Source organism: Barbus barbus, assembly GCF_936440315.1.
Source record: "Barbus barbus genome assembly, chromosome: 10".
NCBI lineage: Eukaryota > Metazoa > Chordata > Actinopteri > Cypriniformes > Cyprinidae > Barbus > Barbus barbus.
Window position 1 is genome coordinate 19023468 of NC_136738.1, and position 13450 is coordinate 19036917.

General features: G+C 38.0%; 1 protein-coding gene across 2 annotated transcripts in view; it reads left to right on the top strand.

Moving 5' to 3' along the window:
* The first annotated feature begins 2593 nt into the window (after positions 1-2593).
* The window catches only part of LOC306876516 (uncharacterized protein), a 49089-nt gene continuing 38232 nt past the window's right edge, over positions 2594-13450 (top strand). Inside the window, exon 1 of one of the 2 annotated variants that reach the window (XM_079427772.1) lies at positions 2594-2690. The gene's annotated coding sequence lies outside the window, so the exon portion shown is untranslated. The remainder of the gene's footprint in view (positions 2691-13450) is intronic. The other variant, XM_079427771.1, reaches the window with a different exon arrangement.

Sequence of the window (13450 nt, forward strand, 5' to 3'; positions counted from 1 at the left end):
ACACAAAGTCGGGAAGACTGTGTGGAATACATAAGTCCAAACTCACTTCTCCTGGGACGTACTGGGAACAGAGGGGATCAAGGAAGTTTTGAGTTTGAAGGTTATCCATACAAAAGACTAAGGATCATCCAGGAAGAAGTCAACAAGTTCTGGAGAAGTTGGTGTCAGCTGGCAGGACCGAACCTGTTTGTAAGAAACAAGTGGCATACTAAAGAACGGAATATTGCCGTGGGAGATGTGGTATGGTTGGCTGACCAGAATGCTCTAAGAGGTCAGTACAAGATGGCTAGAGTCGTCAGTATAAATGCAGACAAGAAAGGAACCGTAAGAGATGTAATGGTCAGAGTATTCCCCAGCTATCCTGTCTCGATTGTTAAACCAAACCAAGCAGAAACAGCCAAGAATGTCAAATCAGCAAAGAAGCTTGGTGATAAGATCCCAGCTACGATTCTGCATAGGGATGTGAGACGCTTGGTGGTTCTACTTCCCATTGAAGAACAGTAAAAGAAATTTCAGGCAAGAAGTGTGTGACCTCCTTGGGTCAGTTGACCAGGAGCTCAAGTGGGAGGTGTTAAGTTAAATCTGAAATTGAAGGAAAGAGGGAGAAATATATTCATCATTGTTTAATTAAAAGATTTGAGATCAAAATGGGTGCAGCCTATTGGTTGTGAGCACAGTGCTGCTGGAACAACCAGGGAAGCTGATTGGCCATTGAAACTCCACATGGCACAAAGGACCAGGTGTGTTTGATTGTGAGCATGCTGAGATCTTTGAGCAGTGGATGTGCTTCTCCTACCTAAACTGGTGGATTTTGGAGATTATACAACCAAATGAGAAAGATTGGTAATCAGCATCGAGTCAATTGAGTTTGTTCAAAGACTGCTGGGAAAAGCCAAAATGTGTTCATCAACTTGTAGTGCTACTGGTAGGACAAATATTCATTGTGTTTGAAAGTTGTTTGATGCTAGTATTTTAGCATCTAGCATGTTAACTGGACCTGTGCACTAGGTGTATTTGATTTTACATTGTTGTTGCTGTTTACAAACTGCTATATAAACCGCAAATAGTTTAACAATATTGTTTGTACTTTTAATATCTCTGAATGTACATTTATTTATACTGTGTGTAGTGACTCATATTTATATATGTTTTTCTATATAGGTTATTAAGCTAAGCATCTGAGATATTCATTGAAACAAGAAGATCAAGTCATTGTTGAAAGATTTTCAATAAATTGATTCGATGAAGAAGAATTCAATGCTTTGAGTTATTCCATGCACCCTCCTCTTAAAGTTGATTGAAGCCTTTTTCAAGTTTGGGCAGACATTGAGGCACAGAAACCTTGAGAACTTGACAAATACTATTATAAAACTAGTTTTCGCTATTTCATTTACTATTAATTAATTCTTCATTATTGTCTATTCTGTATTATTCCACCTTTGATATTACATATTCTACTTGCTATTATTCATCTATTGTTATTCATTTATTATGGTATTATACATATAATTGTTGCTATTATAAATTGTTATTTTACTGTTGTACTTGCTATTTTATTATATTATTCTCTTTACTACAACTACATACTGTATACTTTTCAATATTACATATCACTTTCACTATATTTTGACTCTCCACTGTATCAGTGCATAATATTTTAGCACTGTGACTAAGTTTGACTGGATCCATAAAGGATTATCAGTTACATTTGTTAATGTTTGTTGTGGCGTTTTTATCTGTAGAGAGTGCAATGAAAATAGGAAGCAGACTACCAGTCTGTCACTTTTTGATTTGTATTTGCACATTTTATTCCATTTTCTCTATTATGGTAAATTATTAGTACTTAAAGATGTATTATTTCGATTTTTGTCCCCCATTTCAAAGGAAATGAGCTGTGTTCTGACCTGATCACAAGAAAAGCTAAATGTTGGGGTAGAAGACAGAGAAAGCAATGAAAAAAATAATTTTATTTAATGTACATTAAAATTACATTACATGTATATATCACAGTTATAGTACATTAATATTAGAATTGTTAACAGAAAAAATTCTGTTAAAAATTTCTTACGAAAATTAATCATTTTCCAAGCCTAACTAAATAACTGGAGGCAGAGTTATTTTTAAGTGCATGTAGATCACAAACCACTGAAATCGGCTGATAAATGTAAACGTTACGTTAAACAATGAGGCATCTAGGTATTTATTATGTCTATGATTTTTAACCCCAACCCAAGGGTGCCCTCTAGTGCGCTTTAAGAAAATTGACTTTTTTTTTCTTTTCTTTTTTTAATAACGACAGAAATCCTTGTCGCTTTTCAGTAGTAACACAAAAAATGATACACTGAACCGTAGATTAAGTCTAAAAATATATATTTTAAGGTAGGTTAAAAGCTGGTAATTTCATAAGAACCTATATTAAATTAATAACGACTAAAATAAATTAAATTGTTTTACATGATATTAAACAAATTATAATTCCATATCAGCGTAATAGTCTCCCCTTTGATTATAGAGTAGCACAAAAGTGTATTTTTTTCTCATTTACGTGTTTTGAAAAAAAGTGTACTTGGATTTCCATTCACAGACAGAATGTGGGGTCGTCGCATGTATGTCCCGCCTAACCGGCAGAATCGTGTTTGGATGAAACCATCACGCCGTCATCTCTAGGAAACGAGTGACTCGCGCGGAATGTAAGTATGAGCATCTACCAAACTGTCATTGGTCCTGTATCTAGTCGGTTGTGAATGTGATTCACTTCATTAACAGCGCAGGATGAATGAATGGACTGTCGAGTTTTCATTTATTATTATTTTTGAGCGAGGTCCTGCAAGCGTCCTTCAGTTTACTCAGCTTCTGTGAGTCTAAGCTTTAATATCACAGGATACCTTGGGCAATGAAAGCAGCAGTTTTACTGTTGCATGTCATTCATAAGCAAATACCGAAGTGCAGGATCTCTGAATACTAAATACATATATATGATCATTAAGAGTCAATAGAGATTGAGATGGGGGCAGCAGTAGCATGTGATTGGTGGGAATTAGCAGGTTGCTGGGTGACTGTCTTCACTCTTAAGACCCATTAGATGACTGGAAATCTGCCAGTATTTGCCATTACAGATGGAGACCAGCTGGCACTCTTAGAGGTTCTGCATTTGACCCCAATGACCGATCTGAATTTTTGAATGCTAAAGATTGAGACCGCATTGAAAATCATTTTGATCAAGTAATCATAACATTGATCTTGCAAACGATTTACATCAAGAAATTCATAACTCATAATGAAAGAAAACTGTATTAGAAAAAAGTGGCACTGGCAGATGTTACACACAGATATAGAGGACTCAAAAATGGCAGATAGAGGATGATTGTTCTGCATTAAATGATTGGCTGAGATCAGGACTCCTGTCCACACAGACTGCATTATCTAAGTAATGGTCTTCAGGGGAGTCATTACAGGATTGCTGTTCTTTCCTCAGTTGCTTACTGGACGAATAAAGTTGTAGTTAAATTTAATGAGAGCTGACATCTATTCTCGATCAGAAAGTTTTTGCCTCTAATTTTTGCCGTTTAGTAGTGATGCAACAAAATCTTTTTTTCGGAAACACAAAAACCAAAAAACATGTTTCGATAAAGAATTTGAGTAACTGAACTTAGTATGTTGTTCAGGGTGCTGTGTTCACAGATGATAAACCTGTCATAGTAAAGATTTTTTGTCAACGAGCATCCACTCAATATTTCAGCCAAACAAATTTTACATATTGCTACTCTAGCATAATTTTTGTTCAGGTGTCTATGCTGCTGACATGTTTACTTGTAGCTTAGCCATATGCATTAAATACGACAACGACACAGTCAAAACACATCACTGGAGGAGCGCCATTTTGGTCAATAATTTCAGCCTTAACGTAAAAATTATTTTTTGTTGTGTTGACAACTAGCCTTCTGTTACGTGTTGTGCAGAGGAAGGCTCACGATGAAGGAGAAACATCTAAATTCACACTTTTAATAATAGTCCAAGGATAGGATACAAGGAAATCTCAGAAGCAGGCTGCACCAACATGTAGACATTAACAATAACCGACAAACTCAAACTCAAAAGACAGGAACTAATATAGTGCAGATAACGAGGGCTCGACAGGTGAACTCAATAACTAATTAAACAGAATTGGCAAAACTAGGTCACTTGGGAAAACAGACATGCAACAGTTCACCCCCTCCCGGAAAGGCGCGTCCTCGCGCCGTAACAATCCAACTGAGGAGGGAGGGTGGGGGCTTTGGAGGAGGGAGTGGAGCAGGAGAGAGGACAAACCAAAAACAGAACAAAATTAAAGTCCATGGAGGAGTGGAGGGTGGGAGGAGCCAGATGAAAACCCAGGCCACAGTCACGCTGGTGGCCCACGGAGGAGCCGACGGAGGGAGGAGCCATGGTGGAGGAGTGGACGCCAACTCCATGGGGCCGACCAACGGCGGCGGAGCAGGTGGTGGTGGAGCCCGAGGTGGTGACAGAAGAGCCAAGGTGAAGCCGAGGATCCGGCGATGAAGGTGTTGAAACAGGGACCAGATCAATAAGAGGAGGTGGGAGAGGGCGGTTGGGTGGGATATATTCCCAGGCATATAACTAAGGAGATGGCTGAAGGATGAGTGTGTCAGAGTGGAAGTCTATGAGGTCTCCCAGGTCCAGTTTGTGCTCACCCCCAGCGGTGGCGCCGTGGACGGGGCATTCCATAGCCCCCACAATCTCCACAGCTGCATCCACCGTCGCTTGAATGGTTGGCTCTCACACCTGGTCAGACACTAGGGGCTCGGCCTCCGAGACGATCGGCAGCTCTGTCGCTCCTGATGGCGATGGCTCAACGATCGCGGCAGGCTCTGGCTCTCCGTCTGCGGTGGGCTCAGGAGCTTTGCGCTGCGGGGTGGTAGTTGACTGGGCACTGGGTCCTGAGTGGGGCTGGTGTCATTATCAGCGATGTCCACGGTGAGTTTCGATTTGCAGGACACCAGCACCCACTCGATGAATGCGGCGAGGCTCTCTCGAGGACCGTCCCCAGACAACTGCTCACGTGTGGTGTTGTTAAGTCCAGCTTTGTAGAACGTGCAGAGGCAGTAGTCCGGGTAGTGCGTTAGATTTGCCAGGAACACAAAATCCTCGGTGTGGTCCTCGAGAGAGCAGTCCCCCTGCTTCAGCGAGTAGAGGGTGGGAGGAGCCAAGGGGAAACCAGGAGCAGGAGGAGCCAGATGAAAGCCCAGGCCACAGTCACGCTGGTGGCCCATGGAGGAGCCGACGGAGGGAGGAGCCATGGTGGAGGAGTGGACGCTGACTCCATGGGGTTGCTTCAGCAGGATGACGAGGACAGCAGGATCATTCATAATCTAAAATAAAAACGGGAAACAAAACGAGGGAAAAACACGCCGCTATACTTCTGTTTTGGTCGGTTATTCTGTTACGTGTTGTGCAGAGGAAGGCTCACGACAAAGGAGAAACAGCTAAATTCACACTTTTAATAATAGTCCAAGGAGAGGCTACAAGGAAATCTCAGAAGCAGGCTGCACCAACATGTAGACATTAACAATAACCGACAAACTCAAAAGACAGGAACTAATATAGTGCAGATAACGAGGGCTCGACAGGTGAACTCAATAACTAATTAAACAGAATTGGCAAAACTAGGTCACTTGGGAAAACACCGACATGCAACACCTATACATCAAAATTGTATTTAGCTATAGATTAAATTAGCTAAAAGCACATTAAATGACCTCAACATGCATCATGGTCACTAGCTGAAAACATGACAGGAGAGCTGCAAGGACAGATGAGCTCAGAACTGCTCAGTATGAGTCACTCAGAGCACATTTGCATATCTCCTGTAGATTACATGTAGTATGTCACCTACTTTAAATGTGTTTTATATTTAAACAAACTCTTAATGTTCCATAATTGAACTTAGCTAAGATGCAAATGATGGTATATAGCTACTGTTTGTTTTGCCTAGTCAAGTGTGAATGTTCTTTTGGAAGGTCTACCACAAGAACAACGTTATATCAGTCCGGCCTTGCCCTTGATACAAGGCATGTTGCATTTATCTTGAGAAAGAATAATCTGAAATGTTACTAAAACAGTTTCACAACTAGAATAACACATGACATTATCATATTATGGTGGATTTTAGAATGATTAAATTACCACAGCATGATGATGCTTAAAGGATCATGATAATAAGGGTGAGATGTATGTGTATGTATATATATATATATATGTAGCTACATTTGAAACAGCTCTTGTTTAGCCCTATGATGAATGTCCTCCCTGCTGTGTTTGTATTGTTTTGTTCTTAAATATAGTCTAGGTCACCTTGTCAGTTGGAAGGACCAATATGTGTTGGGTGCTTAAAGATGTTTTATTTGATTTTGAAAACTGGCTTGTTGTAATTCAAGGATTTTTTTTAAATGACCTTGAGGTAAAATTAAGTGGAAATGTGCACTATGTCAGAAGGTTGTAATAGGCTTTATTTCCTCCTGTATTTACTGTACTTTGCTGATACATAGCTTAAAGTTGCGATGAAACAGAAGTAGTGACAGACAGATCAGATTCTTCCATTTTGAAAAAGAAAAAAATGTAGGGTGGGGACTAGGGTGAAGGCAGATGAATTTAATCTTGCTGTGTCAGGGTTTAAGAGGACTAAATGAATGGATAAGTACTGCATACATTTACATAAGAGAATTCGGTTGTTTCACTGTAAGATCCAGATATGATTTTATACTAAAAAAATCCAAGGTCAATTAAAAAATTTAAAAAATAATTAAACAAACTTTGATGAATTGTTCACAATATAATCAATAATATGCATTTAGTAAATCGATAAGGTGAATTTTCATTTCTTGCTGAATTTTCATTTGGCATATTCCTCCTCTGTAGTTTCCCGGTGGGCCGCTGTAAAATGTGTGCCGGCCCTTTACGTAATATATATATAAAAATGGATTGTAGTAAATACGTATATCCTTCCATCGGCCCAGAGGAATGGCAGTATAATGAATTTTACTGTACTAAAATACAGTATAATGAAGTCAGTCCAATTTCACAGCTTTAACAGTATCCACAATAGAACCTTTCATATTCTGTATTGTGTAGCAATGAAGAGTTTACTATATCAGCGGAGGCATCAATGCAGTACACTTCATTTAGGCATGCTTTCTTTTTTGGCTCCTTGTTTTACATTATCAATATCACCTAGATATTCTGAATCAGGACTCTTCTTTCATAGTTGTTTTAATGAACTAAAGGCCATCAAGGGGTTAGTGATTCATTCAGTGTGCAGCTTAATATTCTACATCTACATCAAGGCTGGTGGAAAAAACTAAATTTTCAGAGATGAAATGGCCACATTGTTGGTCACAAAATCATCTCTGGCTGTTACCGGGCCTCATCTGCATAGCATTCAGCATCAAATGCATTGAATATTCTGCATCATAATAGTACCGTGCTTAATGTATGCTGAAAGGGCTTGTTAAGACCCCTTTTGTTGTGTAAATACTGATCCCAATGAGGAGTTTAGCCCTTCCTCCTGTTTTACATAAAGTTGACTTAGAATCAGCGCTCTATTAATTCAATTAAATCAATGAATAAGTCCCATTCTGACCAAATATGGGCCATTTCCTGATACTACTCACTTCCTGAGGTTGGTTGAAACAATTTACAAAAGGCAATTGTAAACAGATGATTATAAGACATTGCTATTAGTATTGAAGAACTTGACTCTCTTACCTCAAGCAAGGCAGATCGGCAGATGGCTGATCACATAACACCATTTAAAAAAGTTTTAAAAGGGACTTTGATACAAAGATTTGACGTCAACAGTTTTTAAACTAAAATCTAAATAAATATTAATATTAAAACAATTTTGTTCTGTGCAAAGTAAATAAACAATATTGCAAATGAGTTTACCACATTGTACACAGCTGTGGAGGATAAGCAACCATATATTAGGAGGCTATAAACTCATAAATACTTAAAAATATTTTATATGGTAAATGACATTTCAGTGGAATGTGCAGATTACGTTTTTTTTTTTTTTGGTGCTCTGTGGTTATTCTGGATCATTTCAATTTTGAGGCCTCATCAAATTTTAAAAATTAAAGTTAGGGGCTTGTTCAGACATCCTAACCCTGAGTATGTGAAGCTAATGTAAGGTTACGAAGTTGTGTTTTGAAGGGAAACATTGTAATCAAGTCAAGTCAAGTCACCTTTATTTATATAGCGCTTTTAACAATACAGATTTCATTATTGAATTCAGAGATGTCATTGTCTAGCTCAGTTTAGTTTAAATAGTATCTGTGATATCAAATTGACGATAATCGCTAGAAATTAAGTGTCCCCAACTGAGCAAGCCAGAGGCGACAGTGGCAAGAACCAAAACTCCTACATTGTAATGTATGGTATGATCATGTTGGCAAATATGAATTTATGGTATCATTAGAAGACACCTAGATTCAGTGTCCAGCTTGGGAATTAAAGGTATAGGTCACCCCAAAATGAAACTTCTGTCATTAATTACTCACCTTCATGTTGTTCCAAACCCGTAAGACCTTTGCTCCTCTTTGGAACACAAATTGAGATATTTTTGATGAAATCCAAGAGTTTTCCGACCCTCTATATACAGAAAGGATATTACCACAGTCAAGCCCCAGAAACATAGTAAGGACATCGTTAAAATAGTCCATGTGACATCATTGGTTCAACTGTAATTTTATAAAGCTACGAGAATGCTTTTTGTGCGCAAAGAAAAAAAAAAAAAATTTCAACAATTTTGTTGAATAAAGTCATTATTTTTATTTTATGGTTTAATTACAAGGGTTACAAAGGGGTGGAAATTTTCTGGTAAATTTCTGGAAACTTTCCTAAAATCCATGGAAGATTCCAAAAATAAAGAAGTTTCCAAAATTTCAGGAATGTTTCCGAAATTTACTGGACATTTTGCACCTTTTTGCAGCCCTATTAATGACTGACGTCACATGGACTATTTTAATACCTTTCTGGACCTTGAACGTGTCAGTTGTGTTGCTGTCTATGAAGGGTCAGAAAGTTCTTGGATTTCATCAAAAATATTCTAATTTGTGTTCTGAAGATGAACGAAGGCCTTACGGGTTTGGAACGACATTTTTATTTTTGGGTGAACTAGGCCTATCCCTTTAATTTTTAATTTTTTTTCTCATTGTGTAGGGCACTTAATAAGAGACCCATTCACCAACAGAGAGACCCATCATTCAGAACCTGCCTGTAAGAATGTGGGTTGGTTATGGTTATATAAATATTGACATGCCTTTAGACTGTCTGGCCCATTAATGGATTAATCAAACTTTCCATTCACACACATCACCCATATGTTGCTGGTACGTTGCAGCTTCACTGAAGCAGTTGAGTCAATACCTTGTAGTCTCACTTACATGGTCCCATGCACTAATGACAATACATTCCTGCTGTACACGTTTGCAGTCCCCAGTCGTGACTCGTCTGAGGAATGTGGGACAGTTCCCATGCCTTTTCCCAGGCTCAGAGTAGCACAGGAAGTGATGCCAGCACCAGCCACCACTTCAGTACGGCACATTAAATAAACATATGCATCTATATGAGCAATGTGCCGCACACTGACCCACATCTGACACATTACATATGCATATCCCATTCAGTTTCTTTGCTCAGCTTATAGAGTTGATGAGATGCTCACATGCACCATCAGTATGCGTGTCAGTGTGTTAAACCCAGCTGCCCTCTCCCCGTATTTGTGTCAGCGTGTATTGTGAGCCCTTTTCTCAGGGTACAATCGATTGTCTCTCATCCGTCCACCAATATTGTCTCCCATAATGGTGCCAAATATAGAATATGGAGCCCTAGAGCTAAACTAATAAATTTTTTATAACATCCTACGCAAATATTCACTTCGGTTAGGCCTACTTTTTAGGGACGCCATTAAATAGCATTATGTGTCAGGGCATTCTTAGTGAATTCATTGTGGTGTTTTTTTAATTATCTCAACAGAAGGATAAGAAATAGCTACATTTTGGTAGGTTTGACCTACTGTATCATCAGTGATTTTTTTTACTTGGTTTTGAATCATAATGCATCAGAATTTTGCAATAACCCCTGATATATTAACAGTTGTTTGCTTGGTTTGACAGTTTTGTGAATGCCATTTCAGCTTTTTTTGTCTTTCAGCTATTTGTGCGTCAGATGATTCATATGCAGTACCAAATATAGTCCCACTGCTGCCGAAATAAAGAATCTCATAATGGAGAGGCAAACCTTGTCTGAAAGAGAATGGTGTTTATTTATGAATTTTTTTTTTGGTCTTGTGTGAAAGGCGGTCTGGGCTTCGGTGATCACTGTGTGGAGCTGGGTGTATGAATTATTGAGGCTTGGTAGAGCCCTCATAAATTAGGAATGGCGAGTCTTTGGACAGGGTGACGGCCGCTGCTCTGTGGCCGCTCTGCATCTTGAGTGTCATGGCCACCAGCTTGAGACTCTCTCTCTCTCTAAGCCCTGAGGCCCATCAATCTCTTTAATGTTTCCCTTCTCCCAGACACAGCAACAAACGCTGTGTATTAAAGATCTGGATCCATTTTGTGAATTTGTCAGTTTAAAAATGCTTAATTCACTGTGCTATGAATTGATGTTTCTTCAACTGAAGGCACTTTTGTGTCCAATGGGTCGATTTGTATTAAAACTGTGTGGTCACATTAAAACTTTGAACCCTAGTAGGTCATGGGAAAGTTGCTAAAGCTAATCTCATAGTGAACATATTATTAGGGTGTATTAAAATGTATATAATGCTAGCTATGAGATTAGCTTTCACAAGACAGAGGAGTTGGACAGTTTATTCCAAAAATGTTATGAATATGATCTCCATTCAGTGGCGGACTGGCCGCTGTAAAATATGGGCCGGCCCTTTGCGTAATATATATAAAAAATGAAATAGCCAATCAAAGTGTAGAAGGCGGGATTAACCGTTCACAGACGCTGAGTTGTACGCGACTTGAATGCGAGCTGAGGTAAGATGTAAGCAGCTAAACATTACGAGACAATTCAGCAATATTAGTTAGTTAAACAGCAGACATTAACTTTCAGGAATGCAAACTACTACTGGCCTTTTCAAATTTCTCAGATTTTAATACCGTTATTGGAATTGTCACAATATAGGCTATAATGCAGTTTTCAGCAGACATGAGATCAGTTCATGTAAATCTGCTTTCTTCTGTGATTTCACGTGTCTAAGAAAATGTTTAAAAATCTATAAAAATCATTCTCAATCTTACTCTAGAACACTGTAAATCTGCAGACTTTTGCTTACCAGTGCTGTGCATAGGAAAGTGATTTATATTATAGGCCTAATAAAAAATTGATTTGCTTATTAATTCACATGCATTAGCCTGTTTTATATACACACTGGTGGTTAAAAGTTTGAAATAATGAAGGCTTTTTATTTATTTATTTTAAAGAAGATTGAGTTTATTTGATCAAAAATACAGTAAAACAATAGCCTAATATTATGAAATATTACACTTAAAACAGTGGTTTTCTATTTAGGATGTTTTAAAATGTCATTTATGTCTGTGATCAAAGCTGAATTTTCAGCATCAGTACTCCAGTCTTCAGTGTCCCTTAAGAAATCATTCTAATGCTGCCTAATTTGTTGCTTAGCCTAATTATCAGTTATTATTTGTGATCAATTATTAATAATGGTTTTATTATTGCTATAGCGATTCTCAGTTAAAGAACATTATTTATTTGAAATATAAGTACTTTGTAATGTGTAAATATCTTTACTGTCACTTAAATCAATTTAATCAAAGTCCCTTTTTGTATTCTATAATCTTTGATAAATGCAACATTGTTGAAGAAAAATATTAATTTATATTTCTTAATCTTACTCAAGACTGAATGGTATCACATTTTTCACACAAATATGAAGCAGCAGGACAGTTTTCAGCATTGATAATAATCAGAAATGTTTCTTGAGCAGCAAATTAGAATGATTAGAATGAATATTAGAATGATTTCTGAAGGATCATGTGACACTGAAGACTGGAGTAATGATGTTGAAAATTCAGCTTTGATCACAGAAATAAATGACTGTTTACTATATAGTCGCATAGAAGACAGCTGTTTTAAATTGTAACATTTCACAGTATTGTTTACTGTATTTTTCATCATCAAAATAATTTGTATACTCATTTCCACAATTGGAGCACTATTCCTTAAAATGATAGATGTCAAGCTCCTGCAATAGAACAAATACTGTTTATGACCAATAGAAAGGCACCATAACAGTCCACATTCTGCACTATTCAAGTCTTCTAGACGATACCAGAGCATTGTGTCGTATGGACTGATAATATTGGTATTTAACTTTAGTGATATTAATCTGTCCCTTGTAAAAATTCTTTAAAATGATTTGCTATTTGCCTTACCAGAAAAGACAAATTATAATGTCAAGAATATGCCACTCATTTATGGTGTGATGCGGAGTGATGCGGACTGGGTTTGGTGGGCCGCTCTGTGCCAAAAAGTCCAGGGCCACTTTTTGGCCCCAGTCCACCCCTGTCTCCATTGTCATTGCCATTGTAGAGTTTGAAGAAATAATGCCATAGTGAAATACTCATGATACTTCAGAAAAAGTGAAGAGAGGGTGAAAAGTGTGTATTAAGTGGCTTTATTTTCTAAATGTCCACAGGGCCAGAATTGTCCATAGTTGAAGAAACGCTCAAATTTGAATACTTAAAATTCATGGTTTTTAGATGGTACTCCTTTTAAGAATACCATAGACCTGCAGATAAATATCCCAAAAATATATGTTTGTGTTTGTAATTGAAGCAATACAAAAATGTTGTAGTGTTTCAGTGTGAATCAGATGATATGTTTCGCTCACCATATTGCTTCTATTGTTTCACTGTGTGCCGCTGCTTATAAATAGACTATATAAATCCAGCCCTCTGGAGAAGCATTCAAGCTAATGGATGAAGCTTTTACTGGCTGTAGTGTATTAAACCAACCCCAACTGAACCACAGGGACCTGTGATTTTATTTTGATCCCACCACTAGTGCGGTTAGCTAGTGCTGAACAGATACATATCATGATTAATAACTTATAAATATAAATTACACAATAAAAAATAAAATAAGCTGTTAAAAGTGTCACTTTGGCTAATGAAAGGCTTGAAGCCCTGAAACAAAAGCTAATAATAAATTTGAGTCTCTCCAGGGAGCTCGGTATCAAATGTTGATAATGCATCAGTCGCCGACCTCCTGTGCTTGATCCCAATAGATCACTGAGGTACGACAGAGGCAAAGAGGAAATCTCCCCCGAGATCCAGTGTGCAGGGTTACGGCAGACTGACGGGCCTTGACAGACTCAGCTGATGTCTGTTTAGCGCTCTGATCTGATCGCTGGAGGAGCTGA